This window comes from Panthera pardus, unplaced genomic scaffold (genome assembly GCF_024362965.1).
Source record: "Panthera pardus isolate Hobbes unplaced genomic scaffold, ASM2436296v1 HiC_scaffold_6, whole genome shotgun sequence".
Classification (NCBI taxonomy): Eukaryota; Metazoa; Chordata; class Mammalia; order Carnivora; family Felidae; genus Panthera; species Panthera pardus.
The window spans coordinates 119,145,817-119,169,021 of record NW_026526991.1 but is presented as its reverse complement, the minus strand read 5'-3'; positions in this window follow the sequence as shown (position 1 = coordinate 119,169,021).

Sequence of the window (23,205 nt, the reverse complement as noted above, 5' to 3'; positions counted from 1 at the left end):
CGGCTAGTGGGTTCTAGTTAAGAGATGGAGTTATTGGGTCAAAGGCCTGAGCATCTTTCTAGACTGAAGGCAAATTGCTTTCCAGAAACTTGTGTCAATTTGCCCTCTCCTAGTCCATGCCTATGTCATCGTATCTTTATCTGTATGAGTATTACTTTTAAAAATCAAGTAGTGACTATAGGTTACTTCTCCCCTCTGCAGTCCCTTCTTTTCTTTAAAGCTGAGAATGGAGCTGCCAGTTCCAGTATGATGTAGTCCCCCTGGGAAGCCATAAATTCTGCCGAGGCTTTTACAGTATTTCCATGGCTTTTTGGTGACTTCACACTTCATTTAAAAAGGCATAAAACAATTACCAGGTCATTAGCAAGCGCTTTTTTAAAGGAGCTTCAAAAAAGCTTTTATAGAAATGGCTAGTGAGCTGCTGATTTATTTTGGAGGGAGAGGTGGAGGATGGGACAGGGACAGTTAACAGAAATGAACAATTTATATATGTATGTATGTATGTATGTATGTATGTATTTTGAGAGAGCATGAGTGGGGGAGGGGCAGAGAGAGAGAGAGAGGGACAGAAGATCCAAGGCAGGCTCTGCGTTGACAGCAGAGTCCGATGCGGTGCTTGAACTCATGAACCATGAGATCATGACCTGAGCCAGAGTCGGACACTTAACCTACTGAGCCACCCAGGTGCTCCCAGAGACGAACAATTTAAAGGTAAATATCAGATTATGGCAAGAATGAGTGGGTCTTGCTGCTCGCTAGATCTGGATGATTCTTCTCAGGGCAGGGGTTCTAGTTGACTCTTATAATGGAGACCCTTCACAACGTAGCCTCTAGGCAGGCAGATCCGTGTCAGAACCCAGGCGCAACCATTTTCTGGCTGTGCGACCTTATGCTGTACACGAAGCACTTAGCATGGCTAAGCACATACCACATTCTCAATAAATATTAGCTACTTTGATTACTCTTCATCTCTGTATCCCCAAAGGACAGCAAGCACTGGGGCTGGCTGATATCAGGGTAATTATTAAATGAGTAAATAAATAAGTTATGGGAAAACTAAAAAGCGTGTATGGAAGAAACTTTCCAATTTCCATACTGTAGGCCACTCACGGTCCTCCATTTCAAATTTGAGCCATCTCAGGCTTGAAACTTCCCTAAGCTATTATCCACTTAGGTTCCTTGGTGAGATTTTACTCTGAAATAAACCATTATTTGTAGCCTGTCATGTTTCTGTTCTTGCAAGGATATGCATTGTGCTTTAGTTCTGCTATTTTAAATCATTTAGCAGATAACACACACACACAAAAAATCACTTAGAGTCTGATTTAATCAAGAGGTGCAGGATGAAGTGTGAAAAACCCAGTGTTGTTCTGAGCCTTGGCTTTATTGAGGGCTGCAAAAAGGTATAAATTAAGTGACCTTTCCAGGTCAGGATTTTATGACTCTGATAAATTCCCCAGGCTTAGCAGTTGTCAGTGAAGACATGGGAGTGAGAATATGAAGATCCTTTCTCCCCAACCACATCTTCCCAAAGAGTAGTGAGATAATGGATTTGAAAGTGCCTTGAGAAAAATAGTTTTATAAATCTAAAATATGATTATTATAAGCACAACAGAAATATGAGGCAATTAGAATTGAGGCAAAGATTTTTTTTAAGTTTTTTAATTTATTTTTTTAGAGAGAGAGAGAGAGAGAGTGTGTGTGTATGAGTGTGTGGGGGGACAGTGAGAGAGGGAGAGAGAATCCCAAGCAGTCTCCACACTAGAGACCAACATGGGGCTCAAAGTCATGAACCATGAGATCATGACCTGGACCAAAATCAAGAGTCGGTTGCCTAACCAACTGAGCCACCCAAGTGCCCCATCAAAAAAAATTTTTTAACCATAAGATCTTATAATTAAAGGGATTGTTAGGGGTTTTGTGATCCAAATCTCTCATTTTTATATATGAAAAATGAATAAAGTTACTTTGTCAAAATCATTGTGTTTAAAACTGAAGTCCTAGAAGTACTAGATGTAAAAATAATAGATAGTAAAAATTAAAATTGAAAGTGTTCCTAAAATACTATTTATTTATCTTCACAATATAAGGAAATCTAATCTTACATTAATGTGATTTATTTATGAGTTTGAATGCATTCTAAATGTTATTGACCTAAGGTTTAAAAACCTGAAATGAGGGGCCCCCCCGGGGGTGGCTCACTCAGTTGAGCATCAAACTCTTGATTTTGGCTCAGGTTATAATCTCACACACCATGAGATCGAGCCCCGTTTTGGGCTCAGCGCTGATGGTATGGAGCCTGCTTGGGATTCTCTCTCTCCCTCTCTCTCTGCCCCTCCCCTTTATGCTCTGTCTCTCACTCAGAATAACTAGGTATACATTTACAAAAAATCTGAAATGAGAAATTTTTAAAAAAAAAATTTTTTTATAATGTTTATTTATTTTTGAGAGAGACAGACAACAAGTAGAGGAAGGGCAGAAAGAGAAGAGACACAGAATCCGAAGGAGGCCCCAGGCTCTGAGCCATCAGCACAGAGCCCAATGTGGGACTCGAACCCACAAACTGGGAGATCATGACCTTGGCTGAAGTCAGACGGTTAACCGACTGAGCCACCCAGGTGCTCCTGAAATGAGAAATTTCAATTCTGAAGGCTTCATTAGAATTGATTGTTTTACTGTTTTGAAAAGGTTTTTTGCTGCACAAAAACACAAAGTTTAAATTCCCAGTCTCCATGCTCATGGTAAGTTAACCGAACAGCCTCTTCCTTGGCGAATTGCTTATAAGGAGGTATAAGAATTGCTTATAAGGATCTTCCCTGGAGGTTAATTTACATTGGAATTAATAAAAGTTAATGAAGTCTTTTGGGAACTCCCTTTCCCCCCTCCCCCCCCCCCAGGGTCCCATATTTAAAGTCAAGCTGCTTCCCTTCAGCAAAACTTTAAGAAAGTTCCCTCCTAGTAGGCAGCATTCACATTACCTTTAGCTATAAAAGTCCTGTATGCAAGGTATTGAGTGACATTTTGAATGCACAAAAAGAAACACTAAGTTGCAGGGATTTTTTTTTTTTTTTTTTTTTTTTTTTTTGGTAAATATTACTTGGATCCTTGGAATCCTACACTCACTTTTGGATGGTAGTCTATTTAAAACACAATTTTTTTTTTTTTTTTTTTTTTTTTTTTTTTTTTTTTTTGTCCAGCTCTATTTGGAGGAAATGAAGAGTGTGGGGTGGGGTGGGGGTGGGGTGAGAGATCTAAACCACTTTAGAGAGCTCTAGAAAAACTGCATTTTACCATGGTAGTTTGAAGGACAAATGGACAAAAGGTTGGAGGTTAAGGCTTTTGTATCCCTTGTCATTAACTGCAGAGACCTATTCAAGAAGCGGACACTGGAAATGGTCCAGCTGGGCATTACTCTTTCTGCAACTGAGTGGGGAGCACTCACAGATTCTGGAAAAGAAGCAAAAGCAAAGAGAGGGAAATGGGAAAAAAAAAGATGACTCCGCTCTTCTCAGGCTACCACATATATTGCTATCCTTGCTCTTTGAACTTGAAATAATGAGTACTGTAGAGTATGTATTGCATAAGTGCTTGACATCAGATTATCTTGCATAGTTGGGAAACAAGATGATTCTTTTCCCCTTGCAAAAAGACAAAGTACTTGTTCTTCCGAAAGCAGTACTCTGAGACTATTACATAACACTCATTTTAAATGATTTGAAATAATTTTAATTGGTACTTACCTGGGAGCCTATATCACTTTCATTTCACCAACTCTCCCAAAATGGCATAGAGAATTGCTGCTCATCAGCAGCTGTGAAAGTACGATAAGACAGGATGATGTATACAAACGATTTCTTCTTTAGAAGAATTCATCCAGAAGAATTGTCAAATTATTTTTAAATGGCTGTAGTTCTTATTGAAACATTGCAAGAGAAGTTTAAAGCTTCACTCGCATTCTGTGACCTTGCTATTTGGTAATCCTACCAGAGAATCATGGGGTACCTTTGAGCTGGGACATGCTTTAGGGACTGTCTTTTGTAAAGCACTCAGTTTTTTTTTTTTTTTTCAAATGAGATAGAGACCAAGGGGGGTTAGGTAGCTTGAAGGCTATAAAATAAATTCGAGACTAAAAGGAGCCTTCAGAAACCAAAAGATCGGAGTCACTCATAATTGATTGTGAAGCAGAATGAAGGAAGTCTACAGTTTCCTCAGTATTGACAAGAAGACATTGGAGACAGGAGCAAGAGAGAAGGAACTAGGTTAATATGAGAAATGAGTACTTCCTTGATTTTGGTTACAGTGTTGAAATAGTACTAGTCTTGTTTTGAGATGGTATTTCAGTAGTTTTTGGCTGGTAATACTGTCAGGTTTTTGTATGAAGTACAGAGGTCAGGCTGTTATTCTGAACAGCTCTCTAGGAAGGGCTTTACAAGAACTGATTAAGTTCAAAGTGAAAAAATACTCTGCATTCATTTAAAGCCTAAATTTTGAGTAATATCGTTTCCAGACCCCCTCTTGGTAGGGCTCCCAGCATGCGGGATAGGAAAGAGGAATCCTCAGTCTTTTTAAAAAAATTTTTTTATTGTTTATTTTTGAGAGAGAGAGAGAGAGAGAGAGGGAAACAACATGAGTGGGGGAAGGGCAGGGAGAGAGGGAGATACAATTCGAAGAAGGTTCCGGGCTCCGGCATGTCAGCACAGAGCCCGATATAGGGCTCGAACCCATAGACCGTGAGATCATGACCTGAGCTGAAGTCAGACTCTCAGCGGACTGAACCACCCAGGCGCCCCCAAGGAATCCACAGTCTTAATGTCTTTGGTTGGATATGGACGCTAAGACACAGGGCATTCTGTGACAGAGGCAAAAACCAAACCTCAGTCTGTGACTTCTTGCTTTGAAGTGCTTGTGTGATCTTAACAACGGAGACCAGAATCAGCTGTGGGGAATGAGGGCCTCGGTTGCCTTGACAATGATTTGGCCTTAGGCAGGGTGGAAGGGAATAGGAAAGAGACAGATGAGGTGGGTGGAAGGCGCTGGCCAGACTCTTGAAGAAATTGCCCACTCTTGTAAACCCTCTTGACAAACGTCATGACCTGGTGACTAAATTTCTTGCCCTAGGAAGGATTTTCTAATAGCTCTGGGACTATTGTTTTGCTGTTTAGTATCCATAAGGCAAAGATGTGAGCTTATAATAATTGCATTTTAATAAAATATTCCTTATGAAGTAAATGTGTTTAAAATGATTGTCATTATGCTGGATATTACTTTATCCATATAAATCATAGCATTCTATTTTAGTATCTGGGATTATTTGCATAATATTAAGGCATTCTTTGAATTTATTAAGAGGGGGATTGTTGAGCAGAAATTCTGCGAAAAAGGATGCTTGTAGCTCCTCATATTTATTCTTTCCCTCTTGCCTAGTAACACAATCCTGATATTAGTGGGGCACATGGCTATCGTGATAAAAGATTACATGGTCCAAGGTGGGGCCTGGTGACTAGGTTACAGTGAAGATGATGTAAATGGAACTTTTTTGTTCAGGACCTCCAAGAGGTCTTCTAAAAGAGCAAGGTGTGCCCTTTCTCCGCCCCTTCTCCTTGCTAGCTGAATTCAGAGGACATGGATGAAGCTCCAGGAGCAACCAGAGTTCAAGTATAATATGGGAAAGACCTGGAGCAGAAGGGACGTACCAGTCTTGGGTGCCCTGCTGCTGGATTTCTTTAGGTGACAGAAAAATTAATGTCATTTTTGTTTAAGCCACTATTACTTGGGGATCTCTGGATATGTTCAACCAAATATAATCTTACATAATACATACCTTAAAATATTATGCAAAATATTTAGCTCCTATAAAAAAAAGTCATCAAGCAAAAGGTTTTGCCAATGAACCCCAAAACTATGATGTCCTTTAAATCGCAATTTGCCCTGGTGGTTTGAAAGCTTTATGTCGTAAGACAGAGTTTTTGAACCTGATCCCCCCTTACGTGCTATAAGGGGAGTCTTGAGAGGAACACTGGACCAGTGTTTAGGAGCCTGAATTCTGGGCCATCTGAGTCACTTTTTTTGTGCTGTGATTTGAATAAACCATCCTGACCTCAGTTTCTCCCTCTATAAAATAAAAATTCTAGGCTAAGTAGTCTCCATAATTCTTCCAAGCTCTGTAGGCTATAAATTTATAAAATTGCTTATTGCCTTTTAAAACCATTGAAAGCAATTGGTCCTAGCTACCTATGCAAATATGTGGTGACAAAATACTTATGGCGTGCCTGGTGTATGCAGATGGTCAGCCAGCTTTGCATCGTATGAGATATGTGTGTGCTGGGAGAGGTGGGCCACAAAGCTCATTTCCAAGGAATTTACTTCCTAATAGTGTAGAAAAACTAGGTGGACACCAAGTCGCAAGATTTTGAAATGGCCTGTGTCTCCTGGCCCCTAGTTCAATGCTATTTCATGCTATCTTATCTCAGGGCTAGCTTGTCTCAGGACTATCTTGTCTAGTCCGTGTTAGAACTCTACGTATTAGATTGACAGGGGCCTACTAGCTAAGTGGTTTATGGAGCTCTTATTAAACTCCAAAAATTTTATTTAATGTCACAAAATGCCATTCTACTCTATTATTACTCATCTAAGACTGGTCTGTTTGCCATGAGAACAGTCATTCAACCTCTCTCTAATCAACATTAGTTGTGCTTCATCTCGCTTACAAAGCTACATGTCAACAAGGGCAAAATATTGTTATCAACTGGGTGCCCACGTGCTGAATGAGTTCATGGGGCAGTAAAATCAGAAAAGGCTTTCTGGAGACTGTGAGTTTTGATCCAGAGTTCTAGAAAGGTGACGTTGTGAGTTGTTAGAGAAGTGAGGTTGTTTTTATTTTTTTTTAATGTTTATTTATTTATTTTGAGAGAGAGAGAGAGACAGAAAGGGAGAGAGGGAGAGAGGGAATCCCAAACAGGCTCCATGCTGTCAGCACAGAGCCTGATGAAGGGTTTGAACTGATAAACTGTGAGATCATAATGTGAGCCGAAATCAAGAGTTGGACGCTTAACAGACTGAACTATGGAGGTATTCTGCTAGGTCGTTTTAAAGGGGGTGAATGTTATGTGCAAAGAGACCGAATAAAACTAATCAAGTGGTTTGGGTAGATGGCAGCCAGGTTGGCTGAAGTGGAGAGTAGGATGGAGCTGGGGGGAAGCCACCTGAGAACTTCCCTGCCGGTCTTTTTCTGCCCGGACTCTCTTGTTGGCATGAAATACTCCCCTTAAGCCCGGTGTTTGTTTGGAGTATGGAAGGAACCCATGTATAAGAGACATGAATGAGAGTATGACTCTGGTGGAAGTCATTTTAAAGAAACAGAGGGAGGGATGGCAAAATCATCACTGCAAGAATGTGTCCCCTTTATACAAAAGATATTCCATTTGCATATTTAGATTTCATGCTTCACTGTGTGCTTATTTGGTGGGGATGAGATAAAGTTGTAGAAGGAACTTAGAATTTCCTGACTTTTGAAAGTTAAGTCAGCTGTGACTTCCTATTAATAAAGTATCTTCATGGGCTTAATTTTCTTGAGGGTGTGTGTGTGTGTGTGTGTGTGTGATATTTAATGAGAAGAGAATAAGTAGGCAGCTGATTGATTGCAAGCAGTGTATTTACCTGAGTGTATCATTACTGAAATTATCATCGACATTAGAAGTGGAAAAACATCATGGTGTTTAGCGTCAGCTCTGGCCTCTTCCGGTTGCAGCACAAACCTATCCAATAGAGTCATGACACTTCCTGAGCGTTGCTTTGGACATTGTCACGGGAATAAAGCACATAGCCACATTTCACAGAACATACCACAGATTCTCTCCAGCAAACTGGATTGGCCAAATGAAAAGGATTGCACACACACTACAAATCAATGTTAGTACTGGTTTGTGTTTTCTAGCAGAGCCATGGATGCGGCTTTCCTGCTTTGGTCTTCTTCCAAGCTTCTCTGCAGTCTTGCTTATTTGTGCTTGTAAACGCCCATGTACATCAACAGATACAAACAACAGAGAAAACCTTGAGAAGAAGAAGGAAGCAGGGCTCTTTCTGCTTTCCTTTTTTTTTTTTTAATAGCTAATTTCTTGGATTCCTTTCATTTAGTCTCTCTCATCTACCCAACCATGCATACACATATAACTGACATGAATTTCTCTGTAACAATCTTATACAAAAACACCACATTGCTTTATGTTTCTATTTCTAATTGCATTTATTGCCTAGGGTAGCTACAGACCCAATACAAGGCATCATTGGAGGCCTCTGCAGTTGAGAATGGCCCAAGAGTCCAGTGGTATTTTGCAGTTTAAAAAAATTGGGGAGGGCCTCCAATTGTTTAAGCCATTGTGGTTACTGATGAGATGCACATTGTTCAAGCCCTTGTGGTCTATTCCAAGGCAGAGGTCCCTCTCTCAGTACCAGATGTGGTCATGACATCATTCTCCATACCAACCAAGGCCATAGCTCCTGTGCTCAGGCTACAGCATTCCAGACTATCCCATCAGACATCCTGGACAGAAAATAGGAATTGGGGGCAGCTCCTTACACTTCCGGTTTCTTCTTTTAGTTTTGATGTCTTTTTCACCATTTACACTGAAAGCTACATCCATCTTTTTGGCTAGTAACAGATTCCAAGGCCTGAGTAGGGTTTCTGGCCGTTTCTGTTTTCATCTTCTACACCTAAAATTTCTGAAAGCCCTAAACTCGAAACTCAAGAATTTGTTTTATTTAGAATGGGGGGGGGGCAAAATCTGTCTTATTTCTCTTAGATCCTATTGAGAATATGGGTTCATATTTTAATAGACTATCTTGCCACATATCTATTATAGGAATTTGGGGCACATGGGAATAAAAACAGGAAATTTTTTACCAGAGAGAATTGGCAAAATTTTAAATTTGTTTTTATTATTGCTGTTGATGTTGCTTAATGTTATAAGGTGCAAGAATTTTCTTAAGGCAGTGTGGCTGAAAAATTGAGTCAATAGGCAGGATCAACTAGCTGTTTCTGCATCATGAATCTTCCAGCCTGTTGTTCCATTTATAAGTTATTAATTATTCTTCCATTCTGGTAGTGTGGTGGAGGATAGTATGTCCCTTGAATGCTTGAAGAAGCAAAATGTTTTGCTTACTTCTCTTATACGAATGAAGAGGTATTTAGAAAAAAGCAAATGGGGAAGTGTTTCCCAGAGAATTTTGTGAGAATGAGAACCAACTAAGTGTTGACAGTAATGATGTGTGTTTTGAGAATGAGTCCCTTTAGATGACTAAGTTTATCCTTTGGTCTGAAAAATGACAGTGATTGTACAATTAATTAGCATGTGCATCATATGTCCAAACAGCCTAAAATAAAGATGAGAGAGGCAATTTTTAAAAAATTTACGGGAGCCACTAACCATGAACCACTCCTCCCCAAATTAAGCAGAGTAAATATAACGTATATATAGTGTATTAGCTTTCAATTGCTGCTGTAACATACTGCCACAAACCTCACAGTTCTGTAGATTGGAGGTCCTGGTGATACAGCATGCCTCAACTCGGTCATCCACTTAGAGTCTCCCAAAGCCAAAGTCAAGGTGTTGACAGGGATGTGTTCCTTTCTGCTTTCAAGTACATTCTTGTTGTTGGTAGAATCCAGTTCCTTGTGGTTGCAAGACTGGGATTTTGTCTTCTTGCTGGCTATCAGCTGAGGTCTACCCGTGGCTCCTAGAAGCTCTCTCTGGTCCTTGCACATGACCTCCATCACATGACTCTCTCCAGCAAAAGCTCTGAATCCTTGTCAAGCTTAGAATGTCTTTGAGTTTTTCTTTTGCTGTGTCTCTTCTGTCTCTTGCTGGAGAAATTTCTCTACTTTTTACAGGCTCACTTAGGTGAGTTGGGCTTACCCAGATAATCCAACATAATCTTTTAAAACCTATGACCTTAATCACATCTGTAAGGTCCCTTTTGCCATGTAATTAAGCATATTCATAGGTTCCAGAGATAGGGGTGGATATCTTTGGTGGGTCATTCTACCTACCCAAAATGCCATTTTTTTTCTTATGAAAAAGAAACACGAAACATTCAATTCAGCTGCTTTTAAATTAAAAGGCAAAAACCACAAACAACTATCCAATATAAGTAAAATTTGTAAACTTTTTTTCAGTCCAATGAATGAATGGCAAGTTGGGATGGGCTTGGATGGATGGAGGTAACACAGAATCTAGAAGCGAGAATTTGTTTCAAAAGGGGGAAAAGGAAAGAAGGAGAGAGCTTTATAGATTTAGAAGGGCAGAGCCATAGAAAGAGAGGGGGGGAAAGGGAAGGAAAAAGAAAGGGAAAGGAAGAGATGGAACTAGAAGTAAAGGTGGAGAGAAGACGAAAGGGGAGGAACAATATATAAAGGTTAAGAAAGATACAGAATTATCCAAAAGAAGTAAAATCAGGATTTCAGGGAGCTATCTGAAATCCCTGTCCACTGCAGCATTATTGTAAATAGCCAAGACATAGAAACAACCCAAATATCTGTTGACAGAAGAATGGAAAAGGAAAATGGAAAGGAAAATGGAAAAAAAATATATATATATATATTTAAAATGGAGCACCTGGGTGACTTAATCTGTTAAGCATCAACTTTGGCTCAGGTCATGATCTCACGGCTTGTGAATTCAAGCCCCACATCAGGCTCTGTGCTGACAGCTCGGAGCCTGAAGCCTTCTTCAGATTCTGTGTCTCCCTCTGTCTTTGCCCCTCCCCCACTCACGTATTTTCACTCTCAAAAATAAATAAACATAAAAATTTTTTTAAAAAAGAAGGAAATCCTACCATTTGTGACAACATGAATGAACTGAAAGAACATTATGCTAAGTGAGATAAGCCAGACAGAGACAAATACTGCATGATCTCATTTATACATAAAATCTAAGAAAGTCAAGTTCATAGAGCTAGAGAATGGAATAGTGGTTGCCAGAGGGTGGGGTATGGGGTGAAGAAAAGGGAGAGAGGTTGGTCAAAGGTCTAAACTTTTAGTTATAGGATGAAAAAGTTCTGGGGATCTAAGGTACAGCATGGGTGTTAATAATACTGTATTATATATTGAAGTTGCTAAGAGAGTAGATCTTAAGTGTTCTCTCCACACCAAAAAAAAAAAAAGAAAGAAAGAAAGAAAGAAAGCAAGCTATGTTAGGTGATGGATGTACTCATGAACTTGATTGTGGTAATAATTTCAAAATGTATACATACATCCACCCATCGTGTTGTACACCTTAAAAACATACAATTTGTATTTGTCAATTATACCTTAATAAAACTGAAAAGAAAGAAAGGTATATAAAATATTTAAAGAGGAAAAGAAATGTATGAGGATGTGCAGATAAGTTCAAGTAGACTGTAAAGTGAAGGTCAAGTGAAGGTCTTTAGGACATTTAGGGCCTTTGTTATCTATTAGGGTGACCATATGAAGACAGTTCCAGGTTACAATGGTTGTCCTAACATATTTGTTACTAGCAGCCCTTCACACTCATAAGTGTCCTGATTTGCACCATATATTATAAAGTAATCCTCCCTTAATAGGGTTCCATCTGGAAGGCATTTTTTTTTTTTTGGTAGCTTTTAACATGGTATCAGGACATCTGCTTCACATGCATTTGGTCTTAGAATTCTGCAAAATGCATGACATTCATTAATGACTGACTCAGGTCTCTGAATCAAGTTTCTAATTCCTGAACTCATCTCTTGTTTGTTTGTCTCCAACATTCACATCTGTAAGCTCTATTAATGGTATTATAAAATGGCTGTGTTTGTTTCTTTAAACAAATTTCCTTCTTCCTCTTGATATATCATCGTATAACACACAGTTTACAATGTAATCTTATGCTTTTTGCAAAGAGAAAAATGAAAACTTGTTATCTCTTAGATATTAAAATATGATTTCTAGTATTTTAGTTTTTCCACATTAAAACCTCAGCTTTTCCATATCATTTGGATGTACTTGAAATGATTTAAATTCTTAGAAGTCATATTCATGTTTGCATGCTAATTAATCTGTATTGATGAACACATGTATAAATAATGATGATAAATAAAAGAATGGGTGACCAACAGAAAAATTAACTCTGGCTTTAACGAGGCTGTATTTCATGCTTTTGGTTATTACACAACATATAAAGCTCTTGCCTTATAGTTATTATACTCAGCAAGGCTGGTTATTTGATTATGAGATAGTTTCAATATTGGTTTAAGTAAAATTGATTTTCACGGACTACAGTTTAGTTCTGAATAATCTGTGTATTATTCTGAGTTGTAATGCCTTTAGGAAATAGCAGATAAAGGAAATACCCAATTTGCCATAGATTACCATGGCATGCTTTTCCCAGGTCTAGTAACATGGCAAGGTGGTTAACAAAAGCAATCTTGAGAGTCAGGCAGATGGACCTTGGTCCTTAGCAGCTGCGTGTCCTCAGACAAATGGTTCCTCTTCTCTGATGCTTAGTATCTTTATGTGGAAAATGAGGATATGATTATCAACCTGGGCAAGTGGAGCTGATATGCATTAAATGAGATTAATGAGAAATCCCCAGTACAGTCGCTGATACTCAGGCAGACTTCAAAAATCTTGCCTTTTGGGTTGGCTAGTACTCTAGCATGTTAACCTTAATCTTTGTCACTCAACCTGAAATGAAACCTTAATTTTGTGATGAAAAAACTGGTCTATTTAGATTTCACATCCTTTTATATTGTCTTACTTTATTTGAATTTTTTTTAAGTTACACCCTCAGGGTCTACTAAAAGAAGTTTAAGTGTTTTATAGGATTATAAACATAAACGTTTGCTAAGTGAATAAAAAATGTATTTTTAAAAAGGTTAAGAATTGAAATTTCATAACAGGGCCAGAAACAATAGAATTTTATTATTTACATCAGATTTGTCATTTCAGGAGCAAATGCTCGCCATTGAAAGGCGAAGAGCCTAATGTTAGTCATTCTTCTCAAGAGTAGCAAAAATCTCTTTATGTTACATGTTTTTTGGAATAAAATAAAATAGTTTTGATTGGTGATTTGGGAGCAGAGTCACAGTTTCCCTATGGTTCCTTTGGTGCCTCGTGTATGACTCCTTTGAGATGCCATTGTCCATGGTACTGACCTCTAGACAGGCTGTGCTCCATCCAGTTCAAGTATTTGTGCTGGCCCAGGGTGCCAGGCTCATAAAGAGTGCCCTCTGGTTTGTAGCTGCTGCTTTTCTGTGTTGGGTCTGTTGTCATTTTAAAGCTCTTCTTAGACTCCTCAAATGCTCACAGGGCCCATTTGTTCCTGGGTACAATTTTTTAAACACTCCTATTCAGTGTCTTGTTTCATGCTGTGGTTCAGAGGTTTTTGAAATGTTTCTTGGCCCAACTCACTCCTGGTTGTTGAAATTCAAGTCCCCTACAGTGGTAGCCATTCCACAGAATTTTAGTGATCACCTCCTCTTTAGTAAAATCTCAGTCTTCCTCTTGTGTTTCTCTTTTACTCTCACAATGCTACTATACTCACAACACTTCAGATGCCAATGGCAAGTACAGATTGTCCCTGTGCTTCTAACCAACTGGCTACAGATTCCAGGTTCCAATGACTCCCCTTCTTATGTTCTGTTCACCCAGAGGAAAGGTATAGATTATCGTTTTGTTGTAAAAGGATATGGCTCGGGGATGGCCAAATCGAAGAAATGCACAGGGAAAGGTATGGGGAAGAGGTAGGGAGCTTCCGTGCCCTCTCTGAGCACATCGCTCTCAAAGAACCTCCATGTGCTCACCAACTTGGAAGCTCTCCTAACCTTTCTAATTGGGTTTTTATGGAGGCTTCCTCACATAGTCATGATTGAATAAATCACTGACCATTGGCATTTGACTCAACTTGCAGCCCCTCTTCCTTTCCTGAGGTCAGAGGTGGGACCAAACTTCCACCTCTCTAATCACAGGCCCAGGCAATTAGTTATAGTCCTCAGGTTACCTAGCAGCTCTCCAAAAGTCACATCATTAACATAAAAAAAGATACATTAATCACTCTCATCACAGGAAATTCCAAGGGTTTTAGGGGCTCTATGCCAGGAAAGAGATGACGACCAAATTTGTATTTCTCCTTATAAATCTCAATATCATACCTCTTAAGTATAGGCTCCTATTGTAGGCACTATAGGGAAGTAAAGTTGAATATGATTTGATAACTGACTTCAAGAAGCTTAAAATCTGGTGGGAGATGGAGGGGAAATTAGTAAACAGATTTGGGAACGTGAGACGAATAAACTAAGTATTGTACGAGAGATACAAGTAATGTCCTGAGTCTACAGCAATGACTCAACCCTGGCTACCCAGAAGAATCACCTGGGAGAAGGGAAACTTTTTTTTTTTTTTAATGTTTAGTTATTTTTGAGACAGAAGGAGACAGAGCACGAGCGGGGGAGGGGCAGAGGGAGAGACACACAATCTGAAAGAGGCTCCAGGCTCTGAGCTGTCAGCACAGAGCCCGATGCGGGGCTCGAACCCACGAACCGTGAGATCATGACCTGAGCCGAAGTCGAACGCTTAATGGACTAAGCCACCCAGGTACCCCAAGAAGGGAATCTTAAAAATTTTGGTACAGGGGTGCCTGGGTGGCTCAGTCGGTTGAGTGTCTGACTTTTGCTCAGGTCATGACATCCACGTTTGTGGGTTCAAGCCCCACATCGGGCTCTGTGCTGACAGCTCAGAGCCTGGAGCCTGCTTCAGATTCTGTGTCTCATTCTCTCTCGGCCTCTCCCCTGCTTGTGCTCTCTTTCTCTCCATCAAAAATAAATACACATTTAAAAAATATTGGTGCAAATGCTCAGTCCCAGTATTGAGCCTCCCAATATTCGGAGGCTCTAGGACTGGAAGTCAGGGTGTCAGTGTTTGAAGTCACCAGGTGATGCCAATGTACAGATGCAGCTTAGAAATACTGGCTTAAATATGGACCTCACATATTGTAACTGGCTGTGCAGCAGGGCAGTAGTGAAGTCTTAGACACCTTTGTTTTTGTTGATTTCTTGCACTCATCTTCATGCTCCATATTGGATTTTGAGGGCTTCTTGTTTCAGTGTTGTAGCCATCAAACCTCGTATAATTAGTATATATTTGTTAATATATATATTAAGTAAATATATACACTTAATAATATTTGCTGTTGTTATATATATATATATATACATATATATATAACTAAATATATATACATATATATATATATATATATATATATATAACTAAATATATATACTTAACTATTTGTTGATAGAGGAATACCCACTTTTTAATGCCCCCTCCTTTTAACAACAAACATTTATTGAACAGCTGCTATGTTTGGGGTACTGCACTAAGTGGTGGCGATAGGGCAGCAATTGCAATCCAGTCTCTGCCTGGATATTTTCTGTTTCCCACACCATGCTTTCCCTTCCATCAGAACCATCTGGGAAGCTTGTGAATGCAGCACACTTTTGGATCCCTATCCAGCCTATTAGTGAGTCTCTGAAGCTCAAGTCCAGGGATCTTTCCTGTTCGCAAGCTGTCCTGATGATTCCTGTGCACATGAAAGCCCCAAAGCGCCCAGTTATGGTGTTTGCAAAGACACAGTGGCTGGACAGAGCTGGGTGGAGAGTGCTGTGGAGGCTATCCCAGAATGGCTGACTTCTGGGGAGCCAGGAGACGGTGCTGGGAGGGGATGGCCTTTGGACTGGGTCTTCAAGGATGACTGTTCATATGGAGGGAACAGGAGAGAGAGCATTTCAGGCAAAGAAAGATTCTGAGTCAAATTAGAGACACATGAAGGAATAGGGCACATTGAGGAGATTGGAGGCCAACTGTGGGGTGCCTTTTGTAATTTTAAGTTAATTAACTTTTATTGATTTCCTACAATGCTCTAAGTATTGAGCACAAAGAGGGTGGTAAACTGCTCTAGGTACAAGGTGTTCCTAGGTCTGGCTCTGAGCTCTTGTTTGGTTCAACAGAGTGGTGCCAAAGCTCTGGAAGTCCCTCAAGAGCTCAGAGGCCTTCTTGATTCATTGGCACAGAGATCTAGCTTATACAGTCAAGATCACCTCTCCCTGATGCACCCCTGACAGATGGGGTAGAGACTTCCCATCTTCAAGCATCTGGAGGCTCTAGAAGGAGGCAGAGTCTGGTTGGGCATGGGGGTTGGCTCTTGGAGATCACAGCTGGTGATCCTAAGAAATCGGTAGGTTGCTTTTATAACACCATTAATGTCAGGCTATAAGCATTATAAGTAAAATAGGCTTTGGTATTCTAACCTGGAATTCTAACCACCACTTACAACTTGTTGTCTAAGGGAAAGGATAAACCATGTTCCAAAAACTAAAAATTGTAAAGAAACAATAGTAAATGCTCTGAGTTTTATAGTCACTTCTCATTACTACTTATCTACTTTTCTCATCAACCCTCTGAGAGATGCCATATTATTATAACTGTTTTACAGATTGTGTGGCTTATAAACTGACAGATTTAGGATTTGAACCTGATGTGTAGCATTGGAAACCAAGTATGTAACAACCATGCCAGGCCAATTTCGGAATGAGAATTTTTTGATTAAATTGATAATTTTCTCTGCCTTCTTATTTTATATACACATCTCACAGTGTCTGTAAAGGTTTTGGTGAATAGCTAAGGTAAAACAGATGAAAATAAATAAAATGCCCCAAATAAATAGAAAGAAAAATACTGCCCCCTTTCTATTTTTCTACGGTGCTCATTGCCATATACACGAAATTTTTCCTCCTGGGTACTTTTGCTCTAAGAATGCCAGATAAAGGGATAAGAAAATGTAAAGTTATTCATTTTGGCAGGAATTTCAGCTAAGGCTGCATATCTATCAGATTACTCTACTCCAATGAGTGTTTTCAGCTATAGTGGCCATAAGATGACTATGATTCTGTAAAACAAAACTTAGAAGGTTAGGATGAATTCAACAGAGTTATGAAAACAAGTGCCGGGATTTGCTAAGTATGTTCCTTGTTCGTCTACTTTTCCCCTTGATACCTAGATAATTGCTTGGGGCTTGAATCAGTTTACACCTAGCTATTTGATTGTCTGCAGTACCTGAAGGAAAGGGTGCACTGTTGGCTTGGTGGAATCTGTTTGAAGGTATCATCTCCACAGGAGAAAAACAGAGGCTGCCTTGGTGAGAACTTGTAGTTGAAAGGGGAGTACTGCAGAAACAAAATTCCTTCACAGCCATCTGGAGTTTCAGGAATATTCAGTTACGATATATTTGCTCCTTTTTATTCAAAAGTTGAATTATTCACACATTTACGATTTTCTGCATGGTTTGACATCTAATCCAACTGTTTTATGTTTATTCATTGGATAGTCTAAACATGTTCTCTGTTTCTAAACTATTGCTAATCTTCATAGTCATTTGATATGGTTAAATTATATCTCGTAATTTAAATAATACTCTACTGAGTGCCTTCTATGTACCAAGTATCGTATTTGTAATCTTTTTTGGTACATGTATAATTTCGGGTGCCAAAGGGTTAATAAACCATTGCATAGTTGTCAGACTTTTCAAAATATTTTTAGTAAAGATATGAATTTACACAGCCTCTTAGTAAAAAGAAATTAATTGAGCTCATGCTGCGAAACTAAATAAATCAGTAGGAAGAAAAATGGCAGGGTTTACTAGCGGAAGTAATTAGATCAAAGGATTCTTCTCCATTGTACTAAGTTGCCTCTGTTTGTTTCTGAATGGCTGCTAATGTTTAAATCTCTGGGCTGCCAGATTTTTACTATTTTGCCAACAACATTTTCTCTACTCCAAGTGTTACTGGAAAACTAATCAGATGCAGTAATTGATTTAACGACAGAATGATTCAATAGCTGCAATCTTCTGTAAAAAATCTCCTTTCTTCTTTATTCTTAAGGTAAATTATCAATTCATGGGTCTTCATAGAAGAGCAGTTCTCTTTGCTCCCTTAAAAAGAAGAGTTGTCTGCACTCAAATTTGTCTGGGGGTAAAATGTTTCAGCGATGGAGCCCTCTGCTGGGGTGTAAATGCCTCATTAACAATTGAGTCAAAGGTGGTGGTCCCATGCGATAATCATATGGCTGTTTAAAATTGCGTGTAATCAAAATGATGTGGCCTTGATAGACAGATGACCTTGTCCGGGGCTGTCTGAAAAGAATTCAGTTGTAGAAGTTGGAGTGCTTGCCTGTTTCCGTGATAAAGGGTCTAGGGTTTTGCTTTTAGGAGCTTTTGCCCTGTCTGAACGGCACACCTGTGCCCCTAGTGCCTGTCTTCTGATGGACAACATACAGTCTTCCCCTTACAAGCGTGTGTAATGTGAAGTGTTCTATACACACATCTCCGCATAGATGTATATGATTTGTATATATGTATATATGTTTAATGACCAGAGAAAGTACCAAACAGACATGACAATTGCAGATTTAATATCAAGGCTTCTCCATGTCAAGTGTCCTCCAATGCCCACAGGTACTGAGTGTGGCACAGGGCTTGTAGTGAGTGGGCAGGAGGCACCACTCTGTAGAGCCCTAAGCTTAATTGAACCCTGTCCCCCACCTCCCAACCCCCTATTTCTAGAACTTGCTTATATGATGATTCCTGGGTAACCAGCATCGTCCCTCCCTTCAGCTGGGGACCCTCTTGCTTTCTGCATGCCTCCACTGTTGTCCCATTCTCTCCATAGATAACGTTTCATACCCCACTTGTACACTTGAGGGATTTTTTGTTATTATGAATGTAATGTGTATACTAATAGTAAAATTTGAACAGTACAGAGGCAAGAATACGGAAAGTAAATATCCCTCACCCAACCTTATTCTCCGTCTCCTCCCATTTCTTTTTTTAGTTCTTCTTGCAGTTAAATCTATAATGATCCCAGGTAATGTGCTGATTTAACAACTTTAAACAGTGGATATTGACTCCTTGTTATGAAAGATTAGGAATTTAGCATACTGGTACTATTTCTTCCACTTCTAAAAAGGTTTTATTCATATTAGTAATCCATTTATTCCTTGACTTTATAATTTTAAATAATACAGTTAAATCTCTTTTTCTGAATATATCAACCTTAGGCACTATATCTACACTCCTCGATATATCTATAAAACAGGGATAATTACTCTTTAGGGCTGTTATGAGGATAAAATGAATGAATCTGTGTAAAGTGTTTAGCAAGGGCCTGGCACTTAGTGCATTCTCAATATATTTGGCCAGTATTCTGTTAGGGCAATTGCTAACCTTCAGCTCTTCACTACCCTCGCTAAATACCTGCCTTAGTCAGCTGTGGAGCGTGACTTACACATTATCAATGTGAATGTCATTTACATTCTCAACTGCAGCATTTCTTGTTGACATAAAAACAATCGTCTGCCTTCATCTGATTTCTAGTGTCATCCAGCTCATTTATAGCCCAGTTTGTTACATTTGAAGACATTTCCTTTGGGTCCTTTACTTTCTTACTCGAGTTTGGATTGATAACTTTCCAGGTCTGCTGGATGCTCATCATCTTGGTTAGCTTTTATAAAATGATTAGGGAATGCCTCATTGGAAAAGTGATATTTGAGCAAAGACCTGAACTAGGAGGAGGAGGAGGGGATTCTAAACAGAGGAAATGAATTGAGAAGACCCTGAGGCAGGGGTGCCTTTGCCTACTTGGGGCAAGGAAAAGGTGCCTTTGCCTACTTGGGGCAAGGAAAAGGGGTCAATGTGGCTAGAGTGGTGTGAGCAATCAGGGTGGAAGCAATGAAGGTAGTGAGAAATACTTTGAAGACAAAACTAAATGGATTAGATGTGGAATAAGATAGAGAGGAATCAACGACAATTCCAATAATCGCGTTCTAAGCAATTGAAATGATGAGGTCGCTGTGTATTATGAAGACCCCAGGAAGAACAGATTTGGGCCATGTGGGGTAGGGGCGTAGGTGTGGTAGGAAGGGGCGTAGAGCAAGACCTCCATTTTGGAAATATTCATTTAGAATGCCTACAAGATATCCAACTGGAGATGGGACATGCAAGGTTGGATGTGTGCCCTGGAGTTCAAACATGTGATAGTTAGGCCATGACGTGAGAGAAGCCATGGAAGGAGAGAATGGGAACAGAGATGAGAATAATTAGGGCTAAGTGTCAAGGTCTACACTTAGGGTTATGCCTAAGTGTATATAGGTGGCCGAGGTACAGGGGAGCCAGTAAAGAAGAAGATAAGGAGAGGCCATTGAAGTATGACAAGTAGGAAGGAGTGATTTTGGGGAAGCCAAGTGAATAAAGCATTTCAAGAGGAAAGAGGGAAAGAATTGCAAAGAGGATTCGAAATGGGAGAAGAAGAGAGAGTGATAAAACAAATCGAATGCTAGTAAGAGGAAAAAGACTGAGAAGGATCCCTGAGCACACTGCTGGATTTAGTTAAATGGAGCACATTGGTAAACTTCATAAAAGCTAAGTGATTTTTTTTTAACTTTTCTAAGGAGAGAAGGGGGACCATCCCCAATCCTTGGCACATTTTTATTCCCAGGGATGATGAACATCCCACTGCCTGCTAACATGTGCATTAGCACTCAGCAGGGCTGGGCTTTAGCCATTGATGTTTCTGCTCTGTTCCTGGCCCAGAGTGAGATTTCTTTCCTTAAAAGCCTGGCTCTGCTGTCTTTGTTTGCTCTTTTTCTATTTGATCACATTGGCATGTGTGTAGGGAAGTGGGAGTATGAGAAAGTATGAACCTACTAGACTATTTTGACTGAAGTTTCTTTCTACTAAATCTTTAACTTCTTTACTACATGTTCCTTTCATTTTCTGGCCTTACCTGCCTCACCATTGAGGATGTGATCTTTGTGGCCACTTTCTCAAATGGAGATGCTTTCTGTTCCCAGCTCCACATACAACTGGATTAGTGAAGTTTGTGTCTCATTGCACCACAGTACCGCTAGAAGTCCATTCTCTTTCATTTGATACTCCCCTCTCTGTTCCTCCTAGTTTTTGTCATTTATCAACCTCCTGGTCACTGCCTGTTGGGCTGAATTATGTCTCCCTCCTCAAATTCAAATGATGAAGTCCTAATCTCCAGCATTTCAGAATGTGACTGTATTTGAGGGTACGGTTTTTAAAGAGGTAATTAAGGTTAAATGAGGTCATTCAGGTGGACCCTAATTCAATATAACTGGTATTTTTATAAGAAAAAGAGATTAGGACACAGATATACAAAGAGAAGACCATGTGAAGACCATGGTTGATGACAGCCATCTGCAAGCCCCAGAAGAAACTTGCCCTGACAACACCTTGATCTTGGACTTCTAGCCTCCAGAATTGTGAGAAAACAGATTTGTGGGTTTAAAATTTTTTTTTAATGTTTATTTATTTTTGGGAGGGAATAAGAGACAGTGTGAGTGGGGGAGGTGCAGAGAGTGGGGGAGACACAGAATCTGAAGCAGGCTCCAGGCTCTGAGCTGTTAACATGGAGCCCAACACGGGGCTTGAACCCATGAACCGCGAGATCATGACCTGAGCCAAAGTTGACCACTTAACCGACTGAGCCACCCAGGCACCCCAACAAATTTGTGTTTTTTTTAAGCTACCCAGTATATGGTACTTTCTTAAGGCAGCCCCCTTATTTACAGAAGATTTTGGTACTTAGTTCACAGACCTTTCCACCCAGTGTCCTCCTGGCTGACTTCAAGGGCAGTAAAAATGACTCATTCAATACCCTGAATTTAATCATCTCCAAGGCCCTCTTCCACTCTACTCAAGCCAAGTACTAACAAGGCTAGTCCCCAGTTTTCACTTAGAACTGTTTTGCCATTGAATTGACATGTTCATTTTTCCAGCATTCTCATTCGACTATTTTTAATATACTGGTTCTTCAACCACTCTATCACATAGTCCATGAAAATCTTCTAGATTTTCTCCCTATTTATCAGGCAACTCTTTCCATGACTTCCTCCTTACCCTCCTTAGCCTTCATGAACCGTTCCTTCAACCAAAGTCTACTGCAAGCCTTCACCCTCTTGTTTTGTTGTGTTTCTGTTGCATCTGCTTAGCAAACCCCAAATGTGGATGGATCTGAATGCCTGTGTTCTCCATGTCTGCAACTGGGATGCATTATAATGATTGAACATAGGGAGAGTTTTTTCCCTTTTTACTATTAAATGAGACTATGATGAATATCATTCATTGTACACACATCGTTGTGTATTTCTTTGATTACTTAAACTAAATTCCTGGAAATGTAGTTGCAGGATTGGAGGGTTAAGACTTTCGAAATACATCTGATTGCCTTTCAGTGAGTTTGTAGTGAGTTTTCATCATTGATGTATGAGAATACATGTTTCGCTGTAAATTTCTGAGAGTTGAAGAAGAGAGAGTTAAAAATTTTTTAAGTCAACTAAACAAATGAAAAACATGTTTAGTATATTATTTCCTTTATTGCTAGGAAAATGATAGATTTATATATTTATTGATAACTTGTTCTCTTGTTTTTTTGTTTCATTCTTTTTCAGGTGTGTGGTTTTTTATTGGTTTTATAAGAGATCTTTTTCTTATTAATTACTGGATATAATTGTTAACTCAGGACTTTATCTTAAACTCACAAATGTCCTATTCTGTTATGAATTTGATTATTGTTTTAAAAATCTATTTTTTTCTTATAGTGCATCTTCAGAACTACAAATTATACATATATAAGGGATTTTTTCTATTTCATATTTGTCATACTCTTTATCATTATATTCATCTCCATTCTTTTCCTCTATATTCTGGAAGATCATCTCAATTTTTTCACATTACATTGTTTTTCTCTTTTGTATTTTTAGTCCTTTTTTTAATAATGTCGCAAGCAGATATGTCTTATAGCTGTTTATTAATTTCATGATGTCTTACGCCTTTCTTTTCTTGTTTCATGGCATGTTTAAATTTTGACAACACTAAGCTGTATTGCTGGCAATCTTGTGAATCTTACAGTAGATCTTTTTCTGAAGCATGTAGTTTTTCTTCCTCTTAAATATAAATTGCTCTCCTTTTGAGTTGCAGAATTTTTAATTTTTATTTTATTTTTTCCTGTTTGCTCATCTTTAATGAGACGGTCACTGTTTAAGTCTGATTTTGTTAAGGTTGGGTGAATGAATTCTTTTGTTGTCCCACACAGTTCACTTGGTTGGGCTTAGAATTTCTCCCTCCTATAATTATAGCC